This window comes from Amia ocellicauda, chromosome 7, assembly GCF_036373705.1.
Source record: "Amia ocellicauda isolate fAmiCal2 chromosome 7, fAmiCal2.hap1, whole genome shotgun sequence".
NCBI lineage: Eukaryota > Metazoa > Chordata > Actinopteri > Amiiformes > Amiidae > Amia > Amia ocellicauda.
In genome coordinates, this window is record NC_089856.1 from 32,136,178 (window position 1) to 32,158,060 (window position 21,883).

The following is a 21,883-nucleotide window of genomic DNA, read 5'->3' on the forward strand; positions in this document are numbered from 1 at the left end:
TGTTGTTTTTTGTTTTCTGCTTGTTTTATAAAGTTACTTTACAAAACCACGTCTTAAACACTATGATCATTTTGATGGACTTTATTCCTCAGAGATCTACAATCCATTTTTAAACACTTCAGAAGGCACAATAAATCTCTCTGGTGGAGTTGATTGTGCAGCTAAGTACACTGTGGCCTTCAGAGAGATAGCAGAGAGTTTGCTGAATAGTATAAACTGTGGCAGATATGTCACTCACTGCTAGGGCTGTGTGGGAAGGACTGAAGGCTCATGTGCTAGAATGTAAAGGAAATTCGTAAACGTAATATTATTATAATACGCCAACCAAAGAATGGTACAATTGTCAAAATAAATTATTTAGTGTGTGTCTGTGAATTTGGAGGATTTCTTGTCCATTGCTTGGAATGTATGTTGTTTTTTGCTGTTTGATGCCAATTATTTTGAGAAATGAAGTATTTCAGAAATTATATGCTTCTGCCACAAATGGACACCCTGCATCAATTCAGAATCAGGGGTCGGTGAGTCATTCTTAGCTGCTGAAAAACAAGTCTGGTGGCGGTTGTAAATCATTGGATCCAAAAAAATGATGTGAAATCTTGTGAGGTCTTTTTTCTGTAAAGTAAACATACCCTTACATAATGTTTGTTGTAGTGAAATTAGGCCTAACACCTGGTCAGAGCCACTGCTGCCATAATTAATGAAGCAACAGTCCTTGTCAAAATATTATCTCCTCCAAGGGATGGATGTGCTGCAGAGTGGGTATGCCAGCACTCTGGAATACCTCATTTGCCATCTGTTCATGTTGTACATACGCAAGATGTTCACACTCACTTGAACTGCAGCTGCCTATTGCTGATAATGATCAAAAACGTGCAATACTTCTGTGACTAAACCCTCATTTCCAGCATTACTAGCAAAGCATTCCTATACTACTGGTGTAAAATGCCACTCAAACATATTCTTGTTCAACTGAATGTTTTATGGAAAAAAGGATTTCTACACAAATGTGATCCTCACATCAAAAAAAAAAACATTTGTAAAATTGTGTTAATAGTATCTAAAAAAAAAGGAATTCATAGTAGAGCAGCCATACAAAAACACATTATGTAACTGTACCACAGGATAGTGCTGCAAAGTGCCAGAGCAAATGAGCATCAGAACATTAATACGCAGGATTCAGGAGCTTGGGCTTGGCTGTGACTTTAATGTCATTACATTCAAGATGAATAAGGACATAACATGATTTGTCAATTTTCCAACTTAATAAATAATGCAGACACCAATTGTTACGTCATTTTTTCCTAACCTCTCCTAACCCATTCGTGTTTCTCACATAGCCCCCTTGCATTTATGTCTAATATTTCTGTATTTTACAGTACATAATACTTATACATAACGAGCTGTAGCTTTCCTTATAAATCTTTCTTATAACCGCACTGAATAAACTGAAATCAGAGTTCACGGGATACTGAACGCTATGGTTCGATGGACTAATTAAGTGGTGAGTCTATTCGTTTCTGGTCAAGGTAATTTTGCTGAATGTGGTAATGCCTGTCTAGATATTACTAGTTTTCTAATGAGTGGGGCAAAGTCAAATTTGCTGGGCAAGAACATGTTATAACTTGGCCAAATTACATTAGAGCCCCGCCCCTTAATCTCTGTATCAAATCCAATTTGTGAAAATTGCTAGCTTGTACTGTGTAACCTTTACCTTGTCAAAATATAAAACCATCTCTTAGAAAAACAGTGAGAGACCTTTGCCATTGTAAGCAGCGCTATACCTAGGCCTCTCCGGCTTGGTTTATGAGATCATCACTGCCCTATCATATCCATAGCTATTCTACTTCTAGCCGTGCAGCCCTCCAGCTGATCCCCTTCAATGTAATTGCCTTTGTTACTTTGTTGAAATGTAAGAGATAAATTAGTTTGCATTCCTGCCCTTTTCAAACATGTCAGACCCGCACTGTTTGTGATATGTGTTTAAAAGCAAAGCACTGGGCCAGATAAGCACATTACCCTGTTGGTAATAGAAGTAAGAGCTACTGACAAGGGATGATGAGCAGATACGTGAAAAAGAGGTTAAGGAGACATTTCACCGCTGTGCCGTTTAGAGGTCTGCAGTTGTCCATGGGCTGTTTTCATTTAAACTAGGTCACAGCTTTGTTCACGTTGCCTTTAAGACAGAGATGAAAATACACAGTGCAAGCCCAATAAAAAATAATAAAAAATATTGCAAAGGAATAAAAAGAAAAAGGCAGAAGTCATCAGGGTGACGTAGATACTGCAGTGATTTCAGGGTCAACCACAATTTCCTCCTCTCTCTACTGCCGCCGGCCAGAGATGCTAAATGGGCTGCAGGGTCACTAGCACTTTCAATACCATTCCTGAGGCAATGCCGGACTGCTCCCACTAACCACCGTTCACTCCTCATGGTCTTTGGGAAGCGAGAAGGATCAGTGAGACTAAATTATCCCGGTCAGTTTTACTGGCTTGTTCATTCCTCACTAGCACAGCAGTGCCCCACGGGAGGGACTTAGTCATGTTGTGAATGGTTCCAATGTTTAAGGTGTCACTGTACATAAAGATATCATGCCCAACCACCTCCTATTCTCAGTTTCATAAAAATGCAGGCAAATGTCACATCTGAAGCTCCCTCTGCGCTCCCGGTGTTCATCATCTGGAGATGCCCCAGCTTGTATCTGTTGATGTGGAATAGGAGCTCTGTCTGCTGGTTACCACAATGCCAATTCCATTTTTTTCCGCTTCACCGTACTGTCCAAAACAAAATTCGGTCACAAGTTGCCAGACATTTAATACATGGAAAATAATGAATACACAGAGTACCTTATAGGAGAATAATTTGTGTCAGAAGCAATACAAAAATATTATTCTTCCTGAATGAGCAGAAGGAACAGTTGTGTTAATTTGAGCCACAAAAATGGAGCCACGTTTATTGATCTTGTGCTAAGCAGTGTACTAGTTTTTTTTTGTGCCATCAAAGTGTAAGGAAAAAATCCAGTGTGTGCTGACAGAATCTAATACGGTGCCAAGATAATTTCTGCTTTAGAAACTTGAACTGGTTTGTGTACCACTCAGATACAAACACCAACACAAAAAAATCACCAAAATGTTTTCTTTAATTTGCCTGCAAGACAAAGCCTTCAGAAGTAGCTCAGCACTTCTGTATTCTGCTTTAGATGCTGTTATCGTATCACAGAGATAAATATATACAGGGCAGGAAGCTCATACCGCCACTGTAGAAATTCTCCGTGCCGAAACTCACAGCTCACGCGCTGAGCCTTATAGGGCGCAGGCAGTCCACTTACATCCTGTTTATTGTGTATGAAAGTTTCCAAAGGGGAAGCATTTATCAGAAAGCTGCAGGTCTAGACATATTGAGCAGTCATGTGATTTTCCACCATTAGACAAAAGCAAAAACATACACAGTTAGTCATTCAGGTAAACAGCGAGTAAACTGCTATACTTTAAAGATCTCTTAAGGAGACAAACATATGTTTATGATATGCCTATGTTCTACGTTCTTTTTAATACCACTTGTTTCTTTTTGGAGCCATCTAAAACACAGACTCTGGGGGTTATGATCTATGTATTTTACAAGGGTAATTGTACAGATAATGCAGTTTAATTCTCACATATTCAATAACTATGTAGAAAAGCATTTTCACATTTAAGTGGAAAATAAACACATTGTAAAATGCTTTAATGAAGATGTTTAATGATGTTAGATTGCCAAAGCCATTTCCTGCAGAAAGAGAATGGATGGGCTTTATTTAAATAAGCATAAGTACATTGTGATTTTATTTTGGTAAAAACACCACACATGTTGTTGGTGGTATATTAAATATATATTATTTTGTATATAGGCCTCAGCAATTCTTTACAGTTTTCTTTTTTATTTCAAATTTAATCTTTGCATCTTTCTGCAGATATGCTACAGTCATACTTCATATATTCAAAAACTACAATAAACTATAGTTATGCTATAATTATATTACATACATACACATACTTAGCAGACATGGAAATATATGACTTTCACTTTAGGTAATACCAGTATCACTTATCACGAGTGTCATTCCACTATCTCTTTTTCACAGCTTATTTTTCCTGCGTCTATTTTTCCTTAACCAAGCCAAACAGGTCTTAATAGATTTAATGTGCTAAAGCCCTGCTCTATAATCTCTCTCATTTTCTCCCTGTCCCATGTGTGAAATCCAAGCTTCCCTTGAGAAAGAATGGAGAGAATAAAAATTCAAATAATCTGAAAGAAGAAATCTATTAAGTGATGCTGCTGAGCTGTGTAAATCCAACCAGAAACTGTTTTTTTGTGCAGGGATGATACACATTCCTCCTGGGGGAAAAGGCCGGCCTTGGCAGGGAAGTTTGCTATCAGATTAGCTGAGGCGAATGATGTGATATCTCTAAGAGCTTCTCTGTGTATATCCCCGAGGACAGTAGGGTACACCTACCAACTCTGGTGAAGATGATTGGGCATTCTTTCCCAGTTCAGTGTTTTGTTCAGACGTTGTTACTGACAGCCTTTTACGTCTTTATACTACATGTCTGCTTGATGTCTGAGTTTGGGTTGACAATTGTAAAATGACACATAACTAGCATATTCGTGTATTTTTGCTGACATTATACAGTACGCCTACATCAACTGATCCCCTACTGCCACAGCAAAATTTGATATCAGACAGCAGCATTCCTGCTAAAGTCTCCATTTAATTACTAGGCACTGTGTGTAATTACTAGTCTAAAAAAAAAAGATGTGTGGGGCTTGTTGTGACTGGGTAAAGGAATTCAGTTGAAAACAGCTCTTTACATTTTTAGGTAAATTAGTTCATAGTATTTATGCATCATGATGAAGGTAAAAAAAACATGCAATATATCTATTTGAAAAAGATTTGTGATTGTATTTATTTATTATTTTAGAGGGGCTATTCCAGTCTTTTTACATCTGGACTAAGCTGCAGTGCTCTTTTGTAAATATTGCAATAAAGAAACCGACCTTTCAAATAACAAACTTTTTATTCTGATCCTTTTTCTTCTTTTCCCCTTTTGGCTGAGGATATTTATTTCCCATAAATGGAAAGGATTATACTTGTTCATTTCAGTCTGCTGAGAATGGTAATAAAAACACATTATCAGGTTCACAAACTCTATTTCCTTGAGGTATTGATTAGGTTTTCCTATGTTTGCTTCTTGAGAATTACCAGCTTTGCAGAGATGGGAATGTTATCTCTTAATGAGTTTTCAGTGAACACACAAGTGGCTCATACAACATCGGTTTATACCAGGTTTAAATGCTAGGAATGTACAGACTATGTAACACATGTAAATACTTGTAATTAAGCTCTTGAGTAATGTTGCTTTCTAGTTATTTTTATTATATTCATACAAACCTATATGTATGCATGATGCTTCATATTTTTGAATATAGTTTGTAAAGCCTTGGAAACCACTGTGGTAAATACACATACTAAGGTGGAAATGATGTGGGTGTTTATTTTCAAAGACTGGCTTTAACTAGAACCTCCAATAAAAAAATGGACAACTTAAATTTATCACAACATTGATTTGTTTTTTTGGTTACAGTAAGGAAAACTTATGCACATATGTCTCAGTATTTTGAATGCCTTGCTGTTAGACACGTGTTCTCATTTTAGCAGCAGGAGTATTATACCACATGAAGCTAACATGTGCAATTTGCATTAACTTAATTGAGTTAAGTGCTTATATTCAGCTCTCAGAAAACTTCAAAATCTAGAATTTTGCTGCTGTTTGCCCTAAGATTATTATTATTATTTTTTAGACTGGATGTTTTAGTGAGTCTTAGCACAGAACGAACATTACCTCAAGACACAGACCTAAGGCAAACTGAGGGATTTCAAACTACGTGATACATGGGTCTTTTTCCTCATATACCATTTTTTTTTAATTCAACAGATTGTCCATTTAAAAATTAATCTGCCACCTTTTATAGGCACAGGGATTATAGATTTTATGAAAAGAATTAAATGTGGCCATGGTTTTAGAGAAGGTGGATAATTATTATATTTGTTTTAATCAACATCATACACAAAAACTCTCCCTTGTTTTTCTGAGAGCCATGCTGCGTAGGTGACCCTTCAGATACATGCAGAAACATCTCATTAGTCCCTTCCCAAGCCAAGTGCATTCATGTATTAGTAGTCTGGGAAACATATCGGAAAACTTATTTCTGACAATTATTTTTGACATTGCCTCTAACAGTTGATCATCAATCTACTCTTTAGTGGTTATTTCAAGGTATTGTGTCACATTATGGGTGTGGTACAGGAAGGGAGGTATCAATGGAAAAGATGGTCCCCTTTACTGACTGATACTCATGCCTGTGCAGCATCAGACCCACTTTTGAGATTTACATTGTTCACCAATCATGTTTTGGGAAGCTGATTAGTGGCCCAAGTGTACTTAAGGCTAAGAAAACATTTAAGTAAGTGCCTTACACTGGGCTAGGCTTTATTCTTGGTCGTATGGCCACTTTCAATGCTTTTCTTTCGTTTGTCTATCCGTCACCTATAATACCAAAAGTGGTTTGCCTTTGACTTTCAACCCCGATCCCCTGACACACACATTCCATGCATCGTACTGTGTCACAGTATATTATTCATGCCACATAGCCACATACTTAAGAATACATGGCAATATATCTCCATAGCAAAACATAGAAGATTTATTTGCATTATAGGCATGAACATTTGTTTGCAGGTAGAACTCCATGTAGTGGCTATGGATAGACTGCACCATAAAGGAAATATTCAGTACGTGTTTAACTTGATGAGCACCACTGTAACATTATGCTAGTGCTCACAATGGATTCTAGTATATGAACTTTGTCCACACTTTAAAGCACAATACTATTATTTTGATTATTCTTTTGTGTGTGAGTCTTACAAAAGGAGGCCAGTATTAAAAGCCCTTTTCCTACCAATGCCACATTCCAAGAAACATTTTTTCCTCCATCACAAACTGTCAAATAACATCACATTTCTTACCCATAACAAAGGGACCAAATCATTGGCAGCAATATAGCGCTAAGCAACACAATTCAATATGGCAGCTTTCACGCAGCAGAAAATGCTTGTAAAACAATATGACAATGTGTCACCCTTTGCAGCTAGTGGGGTAAATTAGATGAGCTGTCTGACACTTCCTGTGACCCAGATTCCCATGATATGTCAAAACATGTAGAGGCTGTAAATATAACTATTCAATTTTTATTTTTTAATTTATTTTAATACCTTGTGCATTAATTAAAATATTATTCTGATACGAAATTATGAATATAACAAAATATGCAATTATCTAACTAAATGATGTATTTTATTGAATGCTGCAAAATTATGTTGTATAAACGTTGCTCAAAATTACATAAGAAAATTGTGAATAAGTATATTATAATTTACAAATGTATGATGTGAATGGCATGCATTGTATTACTCTGGGTCGAAGTCATTTCCATTTGCATGAGATCTGGCTTGGCCTTCTTTTTATGAAACGTTTATTATAAAGAAAAAACAAAAACGGAAAGTAGGATGAAATATTAAGAGATTTGTTAGTATTTTTCCTTCCCTCTGGAGAGCAAAAGTAACGTAATGGTTTTTCTCAGTTGTTATTTGATGTGTTGTTGTTATTTTATTATGATGAAAGGTGGGTGCTGTCTGTAATAAATGCTTGAACATTTGGATGCATAGATCCAAATTCTGCCTGGTGATAAAGAATCATTTCCCCAGTGAGTGCGATCATTCACTGGATTTAAAGTGAAAGAGTAGACACATGGTCTCTATTATTAGCAAAACATTCCCTGCACTACAGTACCTCCTGCAATATCCATTAGCCCTCTGAAGGCTGTGTTTAGATACATTTTAAAAATGCACTAATCATGTTCACTGGAATGTAGGAATGGTGAGAGACAAAAACACATTTGTGAGTTTTTCATGACACAAATCACCTATTTCAATATATAAGACTTACCCTTCTTTGGCACTAGTAGTAATTATGTAATTATATCAGTACAATCCATTTAGCAATTTGCTAATGTCATAATAGATTAATGAAGTCCAGGACTGCTAAAATAAAAACAGGGGGTAAAACAGTAAGATATTATGTTCTCTCTAAAACAAACCAAAAATACAAGCTTCCAATCAACCACCAATCACCTCCACACCCAATGCTAGAGTTTTGGATATCTGGGTAAAGTGTATACATTGCAACTATAGATAATGAAAGTAATCCTTCAAAGACTATTTGTGGTTTGATATTTTTGTACACACTGAAAACACTGCTGCTATCTTTCACAGATTTGAATCATTTTTTCCCCTCCCCAAAGAAAAATATAAGAAAAACAAAATGTATGTTACATTTGATCTGTTGGTTTAGGCCAAAGGTAGAGTTGCAAACTAGTTTCAACTTTTCTCTGGGATGCAAAAGTTGGAAATGGCAAAGTAAGGCATGAAAGTTATGCCTTTGATGTCAATGTTCTTTTCATCTGCATTGTGTGGATCTCAGCACATAACCACACTCTGCGTAGGAATGTGATTAGCAATTGTGTCCGCTTATTAATTGACTCTGCTGAAGTCAAGCTAGTATATTGGTGAGTCATTGTAGCAGTGGTTGAGTTTCAGTACTTATCTGTTTTCAAATCTTGGCTGTTAAATGGTCAGTACATTTAAACATGGACATGTCACTATACACTGTGCACTGACTTTGTGGTACCTTGCAAATAATACTGATTTAAGGACAAACAGGAGATTTTAACCCTTCTGTTCATAATAACCTCTAGATAAAGATATCATACTGGGGAGCACTGGGACCAACTACTACTCTTAAAGGATTTGTTACTACCAAATACATTCAATAGGACTTAGTTACTAATAGTTACTACTAATAGTTAGTAACTATTACTTTATGACAATATAAATTGTTGTTGTTGTTGTTTTGTTTTTAATAGAAAATTATTTGCTTTTGGACAACTTAAATAATTTTACCTCTGTGCCTTCTAATGAGATGCATTGCCCAAATTGCCCCAAAAACTGCCATACTAGAATTAAACAATTCAATGCTTTTCCTACCAAACATGCAGAGGAATGTTGGATCATGTCTTTCAAGGCATTGAAGACAGAAAGTCAAGGAATTCAAGACAGAAAATTAAGGCATTCAAGATAGAAAACAGGAGACACTTCTTCACACAGAGAGTCGTCACAATCTGGAACAAACTCCCCAGCAATGTGGTTGAAGCCGAAAACTTAGGAACATTCAAAAATAGACTGGATAGGATCCTTGGATCACTATTAATGGACAACAAACGAACATGATGGGTCGAATGGCCTCCTCTCGTTTGTAAACTTTCTTATGTTCTTATAACTACAGACATAGTCATGAGAGTGCTGGGAATCTGTCTGCCCTGACACTGAAGTGCAGGAAGTTATTGGGTTGGCAATGGAATGCTTTCATACAGTCAAGAAAGAAGGATCTGTTAAAAAAAAAAACAGTGTGTTATTCCTCCATCTCTGTTTTTAATCATCGATGAAGAAGCAAGCCTACCAGTAGTAATTGTAGCTTAGCTCAGGCATAACATGAGGAGATGTAAAAGGAGATGTTTGAAGAGCACTCTTTATATTTGTGGGAGGAAAGCACAGACAGGCAGACAGATTTTAGCACCATAACAAACCAAACCATGATACCATCAGCATTTCGCGCCAGGAAAACCTGATATGGAAAACAATAACAACCATCAGTTTAAATCCAGGATGATATTTAAAGGAGATCTTCTAGACAAGTAATAAGTGTTCACAGAACTCTTTATGGAATATTAGGGAAGCAAAATATAATATTATAATTCAGTTTTAATGGCCTCTTCTTGACATTATGTTTTGCATGAAGGAGATTTGGCAAATGTTGCAGTGGTGTTTTTTTGGAAAGTTTTTTTCTCTTTGTCATTTGTATGATCTATTAGTGTCCCTTTTCATAGCAAAAAGGGTTTTGCTAGATATGTTCTACAAGTCCAAATACTCCACTGGTTGTGAGTATACTGTGTTTTATTGAGGGTGATAAAAAGCTCAGGCACACCAAATTACCTACCCACCACAGTGTAGAGGCCTATCTGTTCAGAATCAAGGTAAAGGAGTAACTGCACAAAACAGAGACCGCATAAAAGATTTTTGCAATAATACGGTACAGTTCCAAGCATAATATAATGAAATATACAGTAAACAATATGTCCAACAAGATCGTAAAAGCCAATAAGTGCAGACAAGATGTGAAGTCGTCGTTAAGAGCTAAGGGCATTAGGTTAATCAAATAAACAATACGAGTACTAGTAATGCAAAGTATGAAAAAACATTGTATAAGTGCAATTTTACAGGAGAATCAACTACTAAATTACAGTCTAATTATACTCTAGTAATGTGTTGATTAAAACAGTGATTTCAGATCACACTGTGTCAGTTGAAAAGTTAAACACATTGCAGCTGAAACAAACCTGTAATTACAATTCAAAAATGTGTTATTGATAAACATAATATTACATGTTTGATTGTCTATTCAGAAAGAACAGCTTGTAATGCTTAATTATTGTATCCCTGTTAAAATAGACAACCAAAGCTTAGCCCGTGCTTAGAATTAAGTTTGCAAAGTGTTTCTCTTTGACAAGAAATTCAGCCCAGCAAGTTTTACTATCCTTGCTCACCATGCACATCAAAGCAGAACATGAGAGACTGATCTTCCTCCCAGACACCTCCCTAATTACTCCTACGGGACTAACTCAGACAGTAAATCAATACAATATTCATGAAACATGAATAATTAAAGCCAAAGTAAAAACAAGGATATTGAGAACAAGTATCATAGTTTATGGAGGACTCCAAGTGATGCTTCTATGGGCTGTCATTGAGTACAACAATGATAAACATCAGGGGTTTTATTCATAGCATTTATCCCCATTGTAAAATATATTTCTCAAGACTTTTTAAAAGGGAACATCATTATTTTATGGACCCATGAATCTGTCAGGTGTAAATACTGATCGCTATATTTAACAAAACTGTGCACAAAATTGAGCAATAGTTCTAAATGTTGTATTTAACGTCTTGCTTAAAGTATTCAATATTACCTTTCTTCACTACCGGGAATGGAAGGAAATGAGATGAGGGAGCATGTCCACAGTGCCCTAGTTTAAACCTGTGTGAGGTCCCAGGTAATGGAGAATGGACTTGCCACTAAATATAATAACTGTCCAAACCTGTTCACTCAGGTATTGTAGAAGGCGGCCATGAAAAGTGTAAAAATTTAGGAAACAGAGATGGTAACATTCCAATGGAAAAAAGTATTTTACTTTGACTTTAGAGTCCAGAAAGGTAAATCCAAGAAAACATTCTTGAACCAAAAAGATTCCATAAATTCACAGAAAAGAAAAAACAAAGATGAAAAACAAACAAAACAAACTAAACCAGCACTACTGGAAAAACTCTGAATCACAGTAAAAACTGCATTAGGCACAACACAAAAGGCATCACTAATTGCTAGTGACCCTTTCTCTTAACCAACAGAAAGAGAAGACCCCATCTTGTCTGTATGTAAAGCATTTATACTCATTCCCCCAGAAATGGAGTTCACCCGCCCTATTACAGAGGTAGGGAAAAGAAAAACAGAACAAACAAACATCCCCTTTGTACAGTATCTATGTATAGAATAATCAACAATGACTAACATTTCTGTCAGTCTAACTGGATAATACATTACATGTAAAGTCCAAGTAATGATTAAGTAATTAGAGTATGTATCTCCTTGCACATTGCTAATCCCCCCCTTCTTACATGACAATATTCATAAACGCACACATTTAACACAGAGGAGATTACGCGGCACTTGCCTACAGGAGAACTAATTCCTCTCCAGTAGAAACCCATATAGTACTGCCTCTGTGTAGAACTAAAGAAAATACACACTTCCCACATCTATATATAGATTAGTTGTTTCGCAAAGGCCCTTTTGCATACAAAACTAACATCCTCTGATTGGCTCCCCGCTGCAGACCCTGACCTGAACAGAAAGCAAAGGTAAATACCTGTGTTTTAAGTAATCAACTCCTCTCGTTTATATGCACGTATGTGTGTGTGTGGACTTGAAGGAGAGTTGGATTATGAGGTTAGATGGAATTTTAATACTGAAATATATACTCACCTAAAGGATTATTAGGAACACCATAATAATACTGTGTTTGACTTTCACCTTCAGAACTGCCTTAATTCTACGTGGCATTGATTTAACAAGGTGCTGAAAGCATTCTTTAGAAATGTTGGCCCATATTGATAGGATAGCATCTTGCAGTTGATGGAGATTTGTGGGATGCACATCCAGGGCACGAAGCTCCCGTTCCACCACATCCCAAAGATGCTCTATTGGGTTGAGATCTGGTGACTGTGGGGGCCAGTTTAGTACAGTGAACTCATTGTCATGTTCAAGAAACCAATTTGAAATGATTCGACCTTTGTGACATGGTGCATTATCCTGCTGGAAGTAGCCATCATAGGATGGGTACATGGTGGTCATAAAGGGATGGACATGGTCAGAAACAATGCTCAGGTAGGCCGTGGCATTTAAACGATGCCCAATTGGCACTAAGGGGCCTAAAGGGTGCCAAGAAAACATCCCCCACACCATTACACCACCACCACCAGCCTGCACAGTGGTAACAAGGCATGATGGATCCATGTTCTCATTCTGTTTACGCCAAATTCTGACTCTACCATCTGAATGTCTCAACAGAAATCGAGACTCATCAGACCAGGCAACATTTTTCCAGTCTTCAACTGTCCAATTTTGGTGAGCTTATGCAAATTGTAGCCTCTTTTTCCTATTTGTAGTGGAGATGAGTGGTACCCGGTGGGGTCTTCTGCTCTTGTAGCCCATCCGCCTCAAGGTTGTACGTGTTGTGGCTTCACAAATGCTCTGCTGCATACCTCGGTTGTAACGAGTGGTTATTTCAGTCAAAGTTGCTCTTCTATCAGCTTGAATCAGTCGGCCCATTCTCCTCTGACCTCTAGCATCAACAAGGCATTTTCGCCCACAGGACTGCCGCATTCTGGATGTTTTTCCCTTTTCACACCATTCTTTGTAAACCCTAGAAATGGTTGTGCGTGAAAATCCCAGTAACTGAGCAGATTGTGAAATACTCAGACCGGCCCATCTGGCACCAACAACCATGCCACGCTCAAAATTGCTTAAATCACCTTTCTTTCCCATTCAGACATTCAGTTTGGAGTTCAGGAGATTGTCTTGACCAGGACCACACCCCTAAATGCATTGAAGCAACTGCCATGTGATTGGTTGGTTAGATAATTGCATTAATGAGAAATTGAACAGGTGTTCCTAATAATCCTTTAGGTGAGTGTAGAATAATTAACTACAGAAAGAGAGAGGGAGAGAAGGATCAAGCACAAAACTGTTAACATCCGAATGTCCTCGTAACACACACATACACACATATGAATGGTGTTATTGTATTTTTGGGTTTCAGTTTTAAACACGGGATGACAGCTCAAGCCCATTCATCACAACCTGGATTGTGTAATGCTGTACTAAAGGGCTCCAGTGGGCAGATGTACATTGTGGAAATCGATCGTATTAAATGTCAAAAGGTAAGCAAGGATTTCAGTCTTAGGACAAAATCCCCCAAAAAGCATATCAAAATCTGTCCTCCCAAACCCTGCCTATCTGGATTCAAGTCTCTTCTCTGCCCCTCCTCCTGACCCCTACATTTCACTATGTGATTGGTGTTTCAGTTGGGACCTTCTATTGAGAAGACAGCCAGCCACATCTGCATATACTGCTTTTGTTTAGACCTGTGTGCACTGCTAATACACTTCTCCTGGCCCAACAACATAAGTGACCTTCTGGGGTGAGGGTGAATTGGTAACTGCACGTCTTTCTAATTGAATCACTGCCTTTGATGCAGGGAATCATGAGTCTTGTTACAAGCCCAAGCAAACAACTCTGTCTCAAATACGAATTAGGAGAAGTCTGCCTCCACTCTGAATCGTCTATCGCACAACCTGGATGCTTCGGTTTTTGTGTCTCATGCAAAATATAGAGACATGATATTAGCTGCACTTAACAGCCTAGTAGAGAAAGCAGTGTTGAATTTATCTCCAATATTATACTGTTATATAAGGCATAGTGAATATGTGTGTAAGTTCATTATATTGAGAAGAATATCATGCATTTGAGAGTGAACGAATAACACATAAATAATTGCTGTTTGTTATACACTCAATACACGTCTACAGTGAATTAAGCATGTTGGCATTTACTCATTACTGGTAAGAAGAGGTCCGTGGTCTATGACAACTACCTCTGTGACAGATAAATATAAAAATATAACATTGTGGATCACAGTAATAACATGATTTCATCAAAACGTATACAGCTGATAAAGCAAACTCTAGAAAAACTCTTGAATGGAATATTTATAATGGTGAAATATCTATTACTTTTGCATCATTTCATAAAGCATACTGCTGCAACACTGCTTCTAAATGGCATTTTAATATTATTTGGAGTGACTGTAGGAAATACCAAGTAATTCATTGTTGATTGACTCATATGTTAATATCTTAGAATAACACAGTTTACTGCAATGTGGCCAGATAAGAATGGAAAGAAATATGGGTCAGATCTTGCTGTCATATACCAAGAAATGGTATTGCTTTATTAAATTGGTGTTTAGAAGTTTCAAGAATGAAAGTGTTTGTCATATCATACAACACCCTTAAAGTCTTCCCACAGGCTGGCAAAATGTCTGAATAAAGTACCTGTACACATTTTCTGTAGACATGAGAGAACCCAGGAAAATGTATAAACAACAACACAAACACACTCTTGAGGGTAATACATTGCTTCTGTTCTCCTCGCCTAAATAATCACTACAATGTTTGTAATGATTGACTTTACAGAGCTAAATCACAGTCTCATTTTGTCCAGGAATCAATCAATCTAGCTATAAGTTATACACCAAAGGCAATACTGGGGCATATTGCTCAAACTGTGTGAGAAACCATTAATTGAAACAGAATGTAGACAACACCTCCAGCTGGTAAAAGCAGCAGAAACATTTTAAACAGTTTCGTTTTTGTTTTCGGTTGTGGATGATTTTCCTGACCAAAGGGTCACTCAGGAAGTTCAGAAAAGGCAATCTGCAGTGGTGAGGGACATAGGAAATAATAGTAATTTTAGGAATTGGAATTATAAAGCAAAATTAACTCAGAACGAAAGCCCAGAATTAGATTTACCAAATTGCTTCAAATGAAATTAAATCATACTTTGCGATACCATTTGGTAAAATAATGAATCATTACAAGTTATTGTTAGAATTTTCAAAAACAGCAATTGCATACTTCAAAATTAAAGTCTGAACATGGAACACTAATGCACAGACTTCTCCGTCTCACTTACACACACAGCCTGATCTCACATTGTTTGAGTGCCCAGGCCAATGGGATGCATTTGTGATTTCGAACAGTGCATTTCCTCTGGCAAAACATGGTACCTGTCTGGTTGTGTGCACAGTTCAGGTCACCTGCTTCATATTATGTATTATATTATAATATTTCTAAGCAGATGCCCTTAGCCAGGGGCGACTTACATTTGTTACAATATATCACATCATTTTTCCTTGGTTGTTGTGCTTGGAATGGATCCCTTGAGCAGGGGAAATGAGCCAATAAGAGAACACAGGTTTCCTAAGTAAGTGTAAGTGGTTGCCATGCTGGAACAATGGACTACACTGCAGCCACTGAGAGCGAACAGGAAGCGGGACGAGGAAACAGACGAGTGTTGCAGAAAGCCATGATGTTCACTGTTGAAGCTGTGTGTACTCTGCATTGTGAAGGCACACACAAGAGCGACCGTTTCTTCATGTCACTTCCTGCCGTTCACTTCCGAGAAGGCTGTTAAGGGCTTTTTTTGGGTAAATAGTTGGTGTGGCAAATGCTTACCTAAGCAGAACTAATAATAGATGATCATTTGGGACACTTTTAACAGAAGAAGCAAGGAGACCGTTTACAGGAAGATAAAAAATTTATCAGTTGAACTGCTCTGCACATTTTGTTTTGACTATTACACTTGTGACTCATGTAATTTGGCATCAAAGGTACCATGACAGGCACAGAATCAGGCCTACAAACCTATAACAAGCATCGGTTGGTAGTCAGCACAGTCAGAGTGGAGGCTGAATGCTTTTCCTAATTGTGTGAAGACAATTTAATGTAGGGTTAACAATAAGTGCTTTCATAAATACGTTTTCTAATAACTTGGATAAATGCCAAAGTGAGCATGAAAGGAATGTAGGTCAATAGCTCAAGGTTCCACATTCTGAACCTTTTTACGTTTTTTCTTATAACATGTTCAAACAAATACATCATTTTGTGTGCATACACATACACATGAGGCATTGCCAGCTTTGTTTTTGATGTTTGTACCCAAGATGGGTATCTTTACACAACTATCTGCTATGGTCCATGAACTGTGCTTGGTAAACTAACATTGTTACTGAATTAGGTTAGAATTGACTGCAGCTCAATTGAACACTCAATTGAATACAAGCTGGCTATCACAGGTATATGTGTAAATCTAAATACAGATTCATCTTGACAGGGTCAGACTGGGACCAAAATTCAGCCTTGACATTTTAGCATCTCTGTTGTTCCGCCTGTCCCTGGATATGAGTTCCCCCTAATCTAAGTGTTAATTACCATTACATATGGAGCCAGCATAATAAGAAACTGGAAGTACATCTGTGTATCTCTACTGCTCTCATCTGTCAGCTGATAATACTTTATATGGGCCCTATGTTTTGGTTGATAATGTCACATGACTGGAAGTTTAAGTTTTTTAAGGGGGTTTCATCATATTATCCCTTTTTAGGTTTATGTCAGATGGTCCAGCACTATCCTCAAACAGTTGATTTCAATTTTGTTGTAATTATAGTTTTTTTGGAAAACGCTTAAAATATAGGTTCAAATCCAGGTCTGATGAATATAATAGAAATTATCTATTAATTGTCAAAATTGTTCTCTGATGAAGGCCCTGATTTTATTGTGCGGCCTGCCTTAGGGAAGGAGTTTTCTGTTGTATATGCGTATGGTAGCGCATTACCCATCACGGGAGATTACTTTGCTGACAGACCATACAGATTACATCTACTGTCTGTGTACCACCTGGACAAGAAGGCCAAGGCTATAGTAACTAAGGACCTGAGAAATACATCATCCCAGCTACATAAATGACATATGTGTGTAATTCTAATAATCCTGCCTTCTCTCTCAGCAACACTGCATATAGAACAGAAGCAAACAAGAAAACTGGCTGCCAACTATCTAAATTAAATCAAATCAGTACGAGAAAATAATTTATGAACAGAATATTAATCAGTTGTTGCAATTAAAGGACATTCAGTTTAAAAAGGACAGATCATGATTTATAATGCCCCTTATCTAATTAACATTAGCGACACCCAATATAATTAGAAAGTACAATTAATGTTAAAAGAATATGAATCCCACATAATAAAATACACATTTGCTGCATCTGTCATGTGTTCTACCCCAAATCCCCCATTGCTTAATTAGCCTACTGTTATTGTACTAGCCTATTTAATATGATATAGAAAAAATATGAACTGTCAGCAGTAGGCTAACACTAGATATGTGCCAGAGTGTGCTTCAGTTTTCTCCATCCCTACCTCGTCCTCTATTAGTACTACTGAGCAGCACCAGCAAAAACAATAACTTTTGGAAGATAAGTCTGTTAATTTCACAGTGTGGTCTTTCACTTTTTGGATACCATCTTTTGTTCTTTTACTATCCATTTCTAATGCATGACACAGAATGAAAGCAGGTCTCATGCACGTTTCACTTTGAATGAGAATTTGCATAACCATAAGCTCAGCCTCTTCCTTAGCTAATCAGAAAACCGTGCTGGCTCATTTATCTTAGGTAGCGGGGCTGGCCATTGCACACAGATCAGCCCACTCTGCTATGACAGAGAAATAATGCAAAAACCAAACTTTTTTTTTCAACCGGCCCACCAAACTAAAAAATGGTGCTGCCCATCTGTCATTTGCCAGAATTTGCCAGGTGGCCAATCTGCCTATGTATCTTGAGCATTAAAGCTCTTAATTTCACTTTAAGAAAATAAGGGTCTCACTGAATCGCACTAAGTCTGACCACTTTCACCAGGAGAAAGGCCTCCGATATTAAAGGTCACAGCATGCTATTGTCGCCTGTGTAGTCAAACCCTGGCTCAGATTTGAAGGCACACATCCTAGCATTTCACCTGCATCGCCCCAACAGAACAAAACATCCACTACACCAAGAGACCAGACTCCTGACTGCTCTACCCAGTCAAGAGGGAATGACGTCACTGAAACAGGCTCAATCCACACACTAGAGGCCCCTACAGTGCATCCGGAAAGTATTCACAGCGCTTCACTGTTTCCACATTTTGATATGTTACAGCCTTATTCCAAAATGGATTAAATTAATTATTTTCTTCAAAATTCTACAAACAATATCCCATAATGACAACGTGAAATAAGTTTGTTTGAAATCTTTGCAAATGTATTAAAAATAAAAAACAAAAAAGCACATGTACATAAGTATTCACAGCCTTTGCTCAATACTTTGTTGAAGCACCTTTGGCACCAATTACAGCCTCAAGTCTTTTTGAGTATGATGCTACAAGCTTGGCACACCTATTTTTGGGCAGTTTCTCCCATTCTTCTTTGCAGGACCTCTCAAGCTCCATCAGGTTGGATGGGGAGCGTCGGTGCACAGCCATTTTCAGAGATGTTCAATCGGGTTCAAGTCTGGGCTCTGGCTGGGCCACTCAAGGACATTCACAGAGTTGTCCTGTAGCCACTCCTTTGTTATCTTGGCTTTGTGCCTAGGGTCGTTGTCCTGTTGGAAGATGAACCTTCGCCCCAGTCTGAGGTCCAGAGCGCTCTGGAGCAGGTTTTCATCAAGGATGTCTCTGTACATCGCTGCATTCATCTTTCCCTCGATCCTGACTAGTCTCCCAGTTCTTGCCGCTGAAAAACATCCCCACAGCATGATGCTGCCACCACCATGCTTCACTGTAGGGATGGTATTGGCCAGGTGATGAGCGGTGCCTGGTTTCCTCCAGACATGAGTTCAATCTTTGTTTCATCAGACCAGAGAATTTTGTTTCTCATGGTCTGAGAGTCCTTCAGGTGCCTTTTGGCAAACTCCAGGCGGGCTGTCATGTGCTTTTTTATGTGGCTTCCGTCTGGCCACTCTACCATACAGGCCTGATTGGTGGAGTGCTGCAGAGATGGTTGTTCTTCTGGAAGGTTCTCCTCTCTCCACAGAGACACGCTGGAGCTCTGTCAGAGTGACCATCAGGTTCTTGGTCACCTCACTGACTAAGGCCCTTCTCCACCGATCGCTCAGTTTGGCGGCCAGCTCTAGGAAGAGTCCTGGTGGTTCCAAACTTCTTCCATTTACGGATGATGGAGGCCACTGTGCTCATTGGGACCTTCAATGCTGCAGAACGTTTTCTGTACCCTTCCCCAGATCTATGCCTCGATAAAATCCTGTCCAATCAACTGAATTTACCACAGGTGGACTCCAATCAAGTTGTAGAAACATCTCAAGGATGATCAGTGGAAACAGGATGCACCTGAGCTCAATTTTGAGTGTCATGGCAAAGGCTGTGAATACTTATGTACATGTATTTTTTATTTTTAATAAATTTGCAAAGATTTCAAACAAACTTCTTTCACGTTGTCATTATGGGGTATTGTTTGTAGAATTTTGAGGAAAATAATTAATTTAATCCATTTTGGAATAAGGCTGTAACATAACAAAATGTGGAAAAAGTGAAGCGATGTGAATACTTTCCGGATGCACTGTATATCCTTTGTATTTCTCATTGGCATCGTAGCAACACATCGGCATAAGGGAACGCTTAGCATAAGAAGCGCTAAGCAGAAAATAATAGCTAGACCTACAACAAAATCCAGGTGAAGTTAGTGTATTGGAATTGTATATTTAGCAATGGCTAATTGGGGTGTGCAGGAAGAAAACCCCAGCATTTTCAAATGCCACTACTTTGGCTTCCTTTTTGGTGTCTTTGTTCTTCTTGAGCAGTATGAGTGGTGCCACTGTTAGCCCTGCAGAAACACAGCTTCAATTCAGCTGCTTTAAGAGCTTTGACTTCTCTATTATAAGAAAAATTACTGTTTATGAATCTTCATTTTTAAACCCATTGACCTCTTCTGGCATTACCCATATCTTTTTTCCCTAGCCTTTTAAATCCTCTATCGAACTGGAACAATGCAGTCAAGAGAGTAAGTCTTTTTGCATACACTGCCAAGCACAGTCAGCTCCATCAACAAAGAACATGTATTCAGAGCAAATCAAGCAGATTTCAAAAAGATCTTAAATAGCTGGGAGATACGTTCATGAAAGCAAAGCCTTTTCAGTGCGAAATACAGCAAAGAATGATTTCTGCCAAACTGAGGGATTTTGAGGCCTGTATTGTTCACTCAAGGATGAATAGATCTATTTTATTTGAAATGCTTTAAACACTGAAAAACAACTGGTAGAAAAATCTTTATGTGTTTTAATAATGGCATTGTGATAATATATAATATATACAGTACTGTGCAAAAGTTTTAGGCAGGTGTGAAAAAATGCTGTAAAGTAAGAATGCTTTCAAAAATAGACATGTTAATAGATTATATTTATCAATTAACTAAATTCCAAGTGAGTGAACAGAAGAAAAATCTAAATCAAATCCATATTTGGTGTGACCACCCTTTGCCTTCAAAAGAGCATCAATTCTTCTAGGTACACTTGCACACAGTCAGGGATTTTGTAGGCATATAGTCAGGTGTATGATTAAACAATTATACCAAATAGGTGCTAATGATAAGGTTGAATATGTAGGTTGAAACACAATCATTAAGTGAAACAGAAACAGCTGTGTAGGAGGAATAAAAATGGGTTGAGGAACAGCCAAACTCAGCTAACAAGGATAGTTATACTGCATCAGCAAGGTCTCTCCCAGGCAGAAATTTCAAGGGAGACAGGGGTTTCCAGATGTGCTATCCAAGCTCAGATGAAAGACGCATCATGCTTACTTCCCTTCACAATCGGAAGATGTCCAGCAGTGCCATCAGCTCAGAATTGGCAGAGGGGACCCTGGTACACCCATCTACTGTCCGGAGAAGTCTGGTCAGAAGTGGCCTTCATGGAAGACTTGCAGCCAAAAAGCCATACCTCCGACGTGGCAACAAAGCCAACCAATTCAACTATGCAAGAAAACACAGGAACTGGGGTGCAGAAAAATGGCAGCAGGTGCTCTGGACTGATGAGTCAAAATGTGAAATATTTGGCTGTGGCAGAAGGCAGTTTGTTCACTGAAGGGCTGGAGAGCGGTACACGAATGAGTGTCTGCAGGCAACAGTGAAGCATGGTGGAGGTTGCATTTCTGCAAATGGAGTTGGGGATTTGGTCAGAATGAATGGTCTCCTCAATGCTGAGAAGTACAGGTAGATACTTATCCATCATGCAATACCATCAGGGAGGCATCTGATTGGCCCCAGATTTATTCTGCAGCATGACAACGACCCCAAACATATAGCAAAAGTCATTAAGAACTATCTTCAGCATAAAGAAGAACGAGGAGTCCTGGAAGTGATGGTATGGCCCCCACAGAGCCCTGATCTCAACATCTGTCTGGGATTACATGAAGAGAGAAGCAACTGAGGTGGTCAGTTCTCCAAGATGTTTGGGCC